Source organism: Prunus avium, chromosome 4, assembly GCF_965620075.1.
Source record: "Prunus avium chromosome 4, drPruAviu1.hap1.1, whole genome shotgun sequence".
Lineage (NCBI taxonomy): Eukaryota > Viridiplantae > Streptophyta > Magnoliopsida > Rosales > Rosaceae > Prunus > Prunus avium.
The window spans coordinates 18,447,624-18,457,631 of record NC_142287.1 but is presented as its reverse complement, the minus strand read 5'-3'; the positions used below and the strand labels follow the sequence as shown (position 1 = coordinate 18,457,631).

Genomic DNA, 10,008 nt, shown 5'->3' with positions numbered 1-10,008 from the left:
TTAAAGGAAAAAAAAATCTTAGATAAGAAGAAATCAACTTACGTATTTACTATATTTTTCATGTCGTCGTCAACGGAGCGTTTTGGCAGTGAATTCATGTAATAGGCAGTCTCTGTTGCTGGTCTCACAATTACCATCACCCAATGACCCCTACACATAATGATCCATATAGGTTAAATAGTACTACAAAGAAAAATATTACAAGCTTAGGAAAATACTTTAAATAGTTAAGGGTACTAACCCTGCATTATAAGGGACCAAGAAAAATTGATTCCCATCTGCTGTTTTCTGTTTTCAGGCGGCTTGACATGTTTTTTATTCGGTCTGATATAGTTCCAGATTGAGAGTTGACTAGCCCAGGGTCCACGAGGCCAATAAGGTTTACCATATTTGCCATTTTTAAATAGTCAAATAGGTACCTAAATATATGAAAGTCAATTAAATGAGATTTTAATTTAAAAGAAAGGGAAATGTAAAACAAAGTGGGATTTCTAGAATTACCTCATGTATACTGATATCACTGTGGTTCCAATCTCAACCATGGAACCAAACTGCAAAACATCTTCAGTGAAGAGGAAGGTATCATGCTCAAAGCCAAACACTTCCTTGGGCATGTGAACTGTCAAAGTCTCGTTAGTAGGCAACAACTTGGTCTGGAAATGTTGGCATAAGGCTAACAGAGGAGGTGGCATGTCTAGCTTTGAGAGATCCTGTTAAAAGAAATAAATAAAGAAATATAAGTTAGTTTGTGTGTGAACTAAAATAAACGACTCTAACTAAACCCAAAAAACAGACGTGGTATATAATATAAACGACGGTTTCTAGTAAATACTGACGGAGGAAAGGTTATAGACGTCGGTAAATACATAACCGTAGTTGTGTAAACTTTATAACGTCGCTACACTAAAGAAAGGTCGTCTAATTAAAATGCAGTTAATGCTATCATGAAATAGATGACGGTTTATAAAAGAATTAGATGACGGCAAAACACACAGCCGTTATTTTTAATGTCCAATAATTTGCAAAACAAGTAAAAGCGTCGTGGTATTTAACTCAACACGACGGTTCTTGGAAGAAACAGACGTATTATTGTTTTCCAACGTCCGTAAATATATACCGTCGTTGTTTGAAATGTTAACGTCAGATATTTAAAAGACCGACGTCTATTTAAAATTTAAAAGGCAGAAAATGAAAATATCAGAGATTTTACCGTGTCCTCTTGCTGTTTTCCAGCAGTATCAGCTTCAGGCTTTGGATCTTCTAATCCCAAAGCTAGTGGTCTGACACCAGTGGCCCCAGAGCAGCTTGCCTTATCAGACATTGGATTTTTTGGGCTTTGATCTTGAGGGAGTAAAGTAATTGGAGTAATTGGGGTTTTGAGCATCAGGCTGGGATCAAAATTAGGAACTAGTTGATGGAAATGTGCCAACATAGCCTCCCTCTCTGCTCTGACTGATTCCATTATAGTTTCCCTTGACCTTGCCTCAATCCTCAAGGTCTCTTCTCTGACTGCCTCCCTCACACTTTCCTTCAATTTTTCACCAAATTCCACTCTCTGCTATTTCGGCAAATTCAAGAACTGAGTTGGGGAAACGCTAGCACCAACTCCTCTGACTCTCCCACCATGCTCGGGGGTTCCCAAAGCAAGAGTCAGGACATCATTGCCCCCGGAGACAGTCAGAGTGCCTTCTGAGACATGCTTTTGCAAATCATCCTAAAAGGGAGAAAGATAGATTGTTAGAAACTGAGCGGAGTGTTCAACAGATAAATAAACCGACGTAATATATCATTTACAATGACGGTTTTCTTAAATAATTGACGTAGTATTAATTTAACACGTCGGCATTTAAATACCGTCGTTGTTTACACTTTACAACGTCGGGAGAAAAAAACCGTTGTATATTCAAAATCAAACAGATTAAAACATAAATCAAAGACCGTCGTAGTATTTAAAGTAAGACGACGGACTATTGAACAAACATACGTAGGACTTAATTTCATACGGCTGTACAAAAGTACCATCGTTGTATAAATATTCTAACGTCTAGATGAGATAAAACCGTCGTAAATTTTAATGAAGAAGTGAAAAAACTCGATTAAAATATGCATTATTTTCACGAAATTGTGCACCACAAATTTCAGTGAAATAGACAGAGAGAGAGAGAGAGAGAGTGTGTGCGTGAACAAACTTAAAACAAAACGGCCGTCTCCAGAATTTAAGCCGTCGTGGTGTTTATTTTATAACGTCGGTTATTTAAACATGCGACGTCTATACGAAAATAAAACGCTCTGTTTTTCAAATTTAGAACAGAGTTAGTGAGACTTACGATTATTTTTGCCTTCTCTGCAACCTTTGGATCAGGGATGTTTCCTGTTTTATCTTCTCTTGCCTTCTTCCATAGAAGAGCTCGATCGATTTCTTCACCGGGCATGGTTTCTACCAATTGGTCCTCCAAACCAACATACCCTTTTCTAGACAACCTATGGTTGTACTCCAATTTCTCCCTCCTCTGTTTCTGCTTAGTATGCATAGCCTCAAAATCTGGGGATAACCTTGAAGCTACAAAGGCATCCCATTGCGATTTCTCTATGAACTTATAAAGCTCAGGGGGTTCTTTTAACTTCTCCTTGTCATGTACGAATGCAAGGATATACTGCCTAGTTACGTTATACTTGAAATCCTTCCATTTTTTGGCGGCAGACGACATGACCATCTTCTTGCACCCATCCCCAATAACATAGGCCATTTGAATAGCTTCCCAAATCTGCTCCTTCACGTCCTTGGGCAATTGATTCCATTTCTTGTCCACAAGAGGGACTCTGGTGCCTACCAAAACACCAATATAAGACTACATCTCAATAGCAGCCTTGCCATGTGGTCTGCCACTTTTATTGAACTCAACCACATGCTTAATCTTCTAAATTTTCCTCTTCCCAACACGGCTCATTGTGTTGATACCGCAGGTGGATTTTGGCTCCTCAAGAAATGTGGCTGTGCTGGGGTCTTTATCGGAAGTAGAAGAAAATCTCATCCTCTTTGAGGATTTGCTTTGAACTGATTTGCCTTCATCCATTTCAGCCTTTGAAATTGATTTGGCTTCATCCCTTTGAGCCTTTGAAACTGATTTGGCCTTTGACACTTGAGCTTCCTTGTTTTGAGATTTCAAAACCATTTTTAATTAATCTGCAAGGAAAACAACGTCGGTTATTAAAAAAGAACGACGTAATAATAAAGAAACCATGTCCGAAAAATACAGCCGTGATATTTAATTTAGGACGACGGTTGTAAAACAACACCGTCGTCGTAAATACAACACCACGACGGTAACACGAAAACAGCGACGCCCTATTAAACAGTCTCTCAGACCATGTATGGAAATAAGATGACGGTTTTATCTCGTTCATGACGTAAATGTTTATACACCACCTCGGTTATTCAGCCTAAGAACCGACGTGGTTTAATATTTACAACGTCAAACACAAAATAAACCATCGTCTTACTGAGATGGGATACAAGAAAAACGACAGTTTTTCTCCCACCAGACGACGATTTTATCTTGTTTCCGACGTATTAATTGTCACACCATGACGGTTATTAACCACCGTCGTGCAGTTTGCATTAGGTTGGATTTAACGACCGTCGTGGTGTGTCGAGTCTATCGTCGCAAACAAGATAAAACAGTCGTCTTTTGACATCGTGAGAGTGATGGACTAATGAATTTAATCAAAACCAGTGCAAGATTTCCTCAATTTGACAGAATGTTGTTTCCAGACAACGACGGCTTTCAAATGAAATGTAAAAAAAGGGAAGAGATTGAGAAAAAAACCTTTGGTGTGCAAAGAAAGTTTTCCTTCCGACGTAAGAAAATGGTGATTTGGAGACGAAGACGAAGACGATGATGAAATTCAGACAATGATGCTGCTTTTGGGAAATGAGAGGGAAACTGAGATATTTTATCGGTGAGAGAAAACCGTAGAACATTAGGTCAGGTGATGAAAAGTTTATATATTTTCCCAGAGTTCAATACAGCGACGTTTTTATTAAAAACCGCCCTAGTATTTAGTTATAACGACGGTAAATAAGTCGGAACTGACGTGGTTATCACTACAGCCAAACGACTTTTGGAATTCCGATGTAGTTATGACGGCGCTTATTTATCTAAACTGACGTTGTCCTTCGAAATTCAACGACTATTTATTTTAAGAAATCGACGTGGTTACTTTGGGGTTCTGAAAACGACGTTGTTCTCTTTGCAAAAGTGAAAAGGACGACGTTGATTAGTTAAATATGACATCGCTATGTGTAATAGAACCGACGTGGATATTTACGATAATTTGTTTAAATATGATTTTTCCACGCGTTTTTTAACTCTCATTTTTCAACTAGGGTTCCAACTTCTTCTTGCCCTTTGCTCTGTCTCATCAACTTCTAAAAAATTGTCTTTCTGAAAGCAAATGTTTTTAGTTGCGTTTTCTACAGAATGATTCCTCAGAAGACCATAATTTCTTTGTATAAATTGTCTTTGGTTTTCAGAATGATTCCTCACAAGACCAAGCATGGTGAATTTCTTTGTATAAATTGTCTTTGGTTTGCAGAATGATTCCTCACAAGACCAAGCATGGTGCAGCCGCACTTGCCCGTTTGAAGGCATACCTATTGAATTCCTTATGATAAGATAAAGATGATGGTCATTCCTGATGGTCATTCCTGTTGATTTTGATTATCAGTAGAGATTTGCCTTTTAAATATTGCTCCTATTAAATATTGATCTGCAGGAGCTTGAGAACAAGAGGAAGGAGAGGGCCCAACTTGCATATGAGAGGAAGAAACAGTTGAACAAGCTGAGGGTGAAGGTAGAAAAGAAACCACGAAGAGATTTTCCTTTTAAGACGAAAATGTTGTTGAGGATTGAGAATTAAATTTTGTTTTGTGTTAAGAAAGATATTACCAAAATAAAAGAATAATTGATTAATTTTAAAAAGCAATAAAAATAAGACGGCGGTTTACAGAAAAGGCAGACGTATAAATAGAAAAAATACGACGGTAATTTGAACTTAGGACGTGGTAAATAAATACGACAGTAGTGTTGTAGGTACCGTCGTAGTACACTCCAAAATAATGAGTCGATAAATTAATCTCTCGCGTCATGGTACATTTTTTAGCACGTCATTTTTTTGTAATATACCGACGAGGATTCCATTACATTATACGACGTGGATTCCATAAAATTATACGACGTGGATTCCATTAAAGAATAACCGACGTAGTTTTTTACAATTAGACGGCGGTATGTGTATAAGGACCGCCGTGGGTTTTAAAGATTTATTGTATAAATTTGACGCTTTCTTTCAGTTTCAGTTTTCATTCAGGGTTCCAAGTTCTTCTGATCTCTCTGGAGGCTCGTCTTCCTCTCTCACATACACACATACATCATCACTCTCTCTCACATCTCAAAGACAATAATTTGGATGTTAATGATGTATGCGTTTTGGTGTATCTCAAAGACACAAAAACGCACACATCATTAACTTTCAAAACATTGTATTTCTCAAAGTTTGCAGTGGTCAGTTCAATTCTGGTTTCTTTTTGGATTTTGTGTATTTAAAATATTGTCTTTCTCACTTTGGTGGTTCGATTATGATCAGGATCCAAAGATCTCAATGGTAAGATATCATACCTCTTGGGATCTCATTTTAATTTTCGTAGGCTACCAAAATTTAAAAATAATTAAATCTTAAAAAGAAATAAAAATTAAGACGGCGGTTTACAGAGAAGGCACCGTCATAGTATACCGACGTGGATTCCATTATATTATACGACGCGGACTAAGAACAGTTGGTCGTGTTTAGTTAGGAGTTAACACGGCAGGTTTTTTGGTGAACTGTCGTCTTTATTTTCTACGTCGGTGGATTCATACCTGCTATCGTTGTTTTTTGGTCAGATTTTAACTCTAAAGAAAACTTTTTTAATAAGACGACGCTTTTTTATTTGTGTGCGTCGTTTAAAAAAAATATTTGACAGTACCTCCATTTTAAAGTTGTTTAAGGCACTTATCCACGACGGTTTTTTGTTACCGTCGTCTTTTTAAACACAACGACGGTTTTTTGTTCTGCCGTCGTCTTTTTCACTTTTTGTAGTAGTGCTTTTATTATTAAATTCCTACTTGTCTTTCAAGTATTTTGATTGAAGATCACGTTGGTATTTCCTTGGGCCTCAAGGGTAATCTTGCTTTGTATTGGAAAGTATCTTTAATTGGCAATCACGTTTTGAATCAGATCATTGTGTCTAAAGGGTTGGGATATTCTTGGAATTAATTCAAGAATATTAGGAATCTTGATAAATTATGAATATCCTTCCTGGAGTAGACGTGTGTTTTATACATACTAGGAAACATATCTTTGGTTATTTGGTTAGCCTTCAATGAAATTGATTTTGTGTTGGACGTGGACTTTTATTCTTAGAGAAGAAAAGGTTCTATAAAATAAGACCTTTGTCTTCTTTGTTTGTAGAGCTTTCACGATCATATTTTCAGTCCATAAACTTTGGAAAGCTGAGTTTTTATTTGAGATAAATCATCAAGTGTTCCATGTTTACTTGGTGATTTATCAAACACTTTTATCATTCATATTGCATTCATTTGCATGTTCAGTGACTCATACGGTCTAGGGCACAAAGACCGTTGTGACGGTTTTTCTTTGGTGAGCTTGAATCGATTGTGACCAATATCGGATTCAACATAAGGAGAGTTGGAAGAACTTCGGCGAGCTTGAAGCAATCGTGACCAATATTGCGTTCAACATAAGGAGTGTCGAAAGATCATCCCGTGACAGAAGTTGAGTTACAAAGAAGTAGGTAAACATTATCTAGAATGTGTCTAGGATAAGTGTGTGAATACTTCTTGTAATCATCGTTCTGTAGTGGATTTGTTTTGGACTGAGGAGTCCCGTGGATTTTCCCCAGAGGTAGGGTTTTACCACGTAAAATACTTTTTGTGTTTTTCTTTGCTCTTACATGCTGAACTGCACAGGATTGATACATCGTATCAATTCCCTTGGCGTGTTTTATTTGTATTATCGTAATACTCTTGACTACTCAAAACGCAGACTTTACGTTTTTAGTGTTTTAAGCCATCCTATAGGTATTTTCAATTGGCATCAGAGTAGGTTGCTGAACATACTCAGCAAGATCTGACATACCGTAGGATGGATCGTGCCTCGGGCTCAGTTGCACATCCACCATATTTCGATGGCAACAACTATGTCGTTTGGAAGCCCAAAATGAAGTCGTTTCTTTGGTCCTTAGATGAACGTGTATGGAATACAGTGGTTCATGGATTTCCTAAACCCACAAAGAAGATTGGAAAAGGAGATGAAGAAACCACAGTCCTCAAAACTAGAAAGGAGTGGACCATTGCAAAAGTCACACACAACACTAATAATCAAAAAGGGTTAAATGCTTTATTTACTGCTGTCTCTTCCAATCAATTTGAATATATATCTGGTTGTGATACTTCTAAGGAAGCTTGTGATATTTTGCAGGTTACTCATGAAGGAACAGATACTGTTAAGGGAGCCAAGCTTCAAATGCACACTTTACAGTTTGAGACACTCATGATGGATGAGAATGAAACTTTTTCTGAATTTTATGTTAAACTTTGTGTAATTGTGAATGCTTGTTCAAGTTTAGGTGAAAATATTCTAGAAGATAGGGTTGTGAAAAAGATATTGAGATCCTTGCCTCAACAGTTTCAACCAAAGATCACGGCTATTGAAGAGATCTGTGACTTGAACACCTTGAAAGTTCAAGAACTCATAGGGTCCATACAAACCTATGAGATGAAACATCTAGCTCCTAAAAAGTGCAAAAGTGTTGCTTTCAAGGTTGTGAATGAAGAAGATGATGAGCATTCAGATGAAAATTGCAGTGATGAGGAATTAACGATTCTAACAAGACGATTCATGAACTTTCTCAAGAATCAGGATCCAAGTAGTCGAGATTCAAAAGGTATAAATTCTAAAAATAGGTTTGTTGACTATACTGATGGTGGGTCTAAATCTCGCAGGTCAAATGAACGAAAGAATCTAAGAGAAAAGGTCCAATGTTTCGAATGTTAAGGCTATGGTCACATATCTTCGGAATGTGCCAGCACCTTAAATAAGCAGAAGGATGGGAAGAATAAGGCACTGCATGCTACTTGGAGTGACAGTGATTCTGACTCTGAAAATAAAGAGAAGGCCATTGCACTTATCACGACTGTAAGCTTGGATGAACCAACGAAGAAGGATGATGATTGTGAAGATATGGATGTTGTGTTTATCATCAACAAATATGATGATTTGTTGGTTGCTTCTCAGAAACTCAGCAAACAAAATGAAGAGCTCGTAAGTTTGATTGATTTATTTGGTGCAACCAAGACACTTCTTGATGAAATAGGTCATAATGGACCTACATCACAATTTCGTGGGAAGCTAAGAGTATTTATATTGCCATGATGTCGTATGAATTTGTTTTTTGCTTACTTTTGTTGGAAAAAACTATGGGATTCACAGATTTTCTTTGTCAATCACTTCAAAGCAAATCTCAAGACATTGTAAATGCTTTGAATCTTGTTTCAAATACAAAAATGAAGCTTGATGAGTTGAGAAATAATGGTTGGGATGATTTTATCAAAAGTGTGCTATCATTTTGTGAACAACATGACATTAGTTTACCTGATATGAGTGCTCGTCATAAAATGGGTAGAGGTCGTTCTTGTCAACAACACGATTCTATTACAGTTGAGCATTATTTTAGTATTGATGTATTTAATGATGTAATAGATTTTCAGTTGGTAGAGTTAAATACTAGATTTCCAGAGCAAGCCGTGGAACTTCTTTATCTTACCTCAACATTGGATCCCCGTGATTCATTTAAGCAGTTTAACATTGGTGATATATGCAATCTTGCTGGGAAGTTTTATCCTTAGATTTTACTACCACTGAGTCACAGGCTTTACATCAACAGTTGGGATTTTATAAGACTGATATGGATCGTCTTCCAGCCTTCAAGAATCTTGATTCTATTCCTGAATTACTTAAGTGCTTACTTGAAACAGGGTTAACACACACCTACCACTTGATTGATAGATTGATTCGTTTAGTGTTAATTCTTCCGGTTTCTACAGCAACAACAGAACATGCATTTTCTTCTATGAGACTTATCAAAAATCGACTTCAGAACAAGATAGAGGATGAGTTTCTTGCTGATTGTTTGATACTTCACATTGAAAAAGAATTTGATGATAGTATCAATAACGAATCAATAATTAGTGATTTCAACTCTTCGAAGCCTAGAAGGGTGCAACTCAAATAGTTGTATTATGTATTTGCATTGCATATTTATTTATTATTGTCTTTTTTTACTAGTTTATATCTTATGTACTAGATGCATTTTGAGGGTAAGGCTCAATATGTCCCTCCTAATTAGGTGTATAATTTTTGTTATCAATGAAATTCACTCGTACCATCGAGTTTGTTTATAAGGGAAATCCAGCCTAGTGTATTTCAAAATCCTGAATTCATCCCTGGATATGCTTCACACGGGTTGCTCTCCATGTTTTTTCCTTTGTCTTGAGCAGATTTCTTTGACTTTGGCAGAACATATTTTCATCTTTCTTCTAACTTCTTCTTGCAACACATTGCTTATTCCTCCTCCTCATCATGCTATTGGTGGAAGATACTTAATATCTACAAACAACCTCTCAATTAAATACAAAAAAAAAAGATTGGAAATAACCAATACAAATACTCTAATAGATTTAAATAAAACAAAAGAAAATACTAACAAATATAAATTTAAGGATAAAACTTGTATTAATTTTGTGCTCATCAAATACCCCCAAATCTATATTTTGCTAGTCCTCGAGCAAAACAAAATAAAAACTAAGTAGAAAAGAAAACTAAGCCACTTTCGCAGGGATCTCGATTGCATTTAGTGTATGCAACAAGCCTTTAAACCCCTAGGTTACC

The 10,008-nt window shown here is 36.7% G+C and overlaps 2 pseudogenes; both read left to right on the top strand.

The window, feature by feature from the left end:
- Nucleotides 1–7,278: 7,278 nt before the first annotated feature.
- LOC110755222 (uncharacterized) lies at nt 7,279–8,473 on the top strand (annotated as a pseudogene).
- A 16-nt stretch (nt 8,474–8,489) lies between these two features.
- Nucleotides 8,490–9,352, top strand: LOC110755223 (uncharacterized; annotated as a pseudogene).
- Nucleotides 9,353–10,008: the final 656 nt, after the last annotated feature.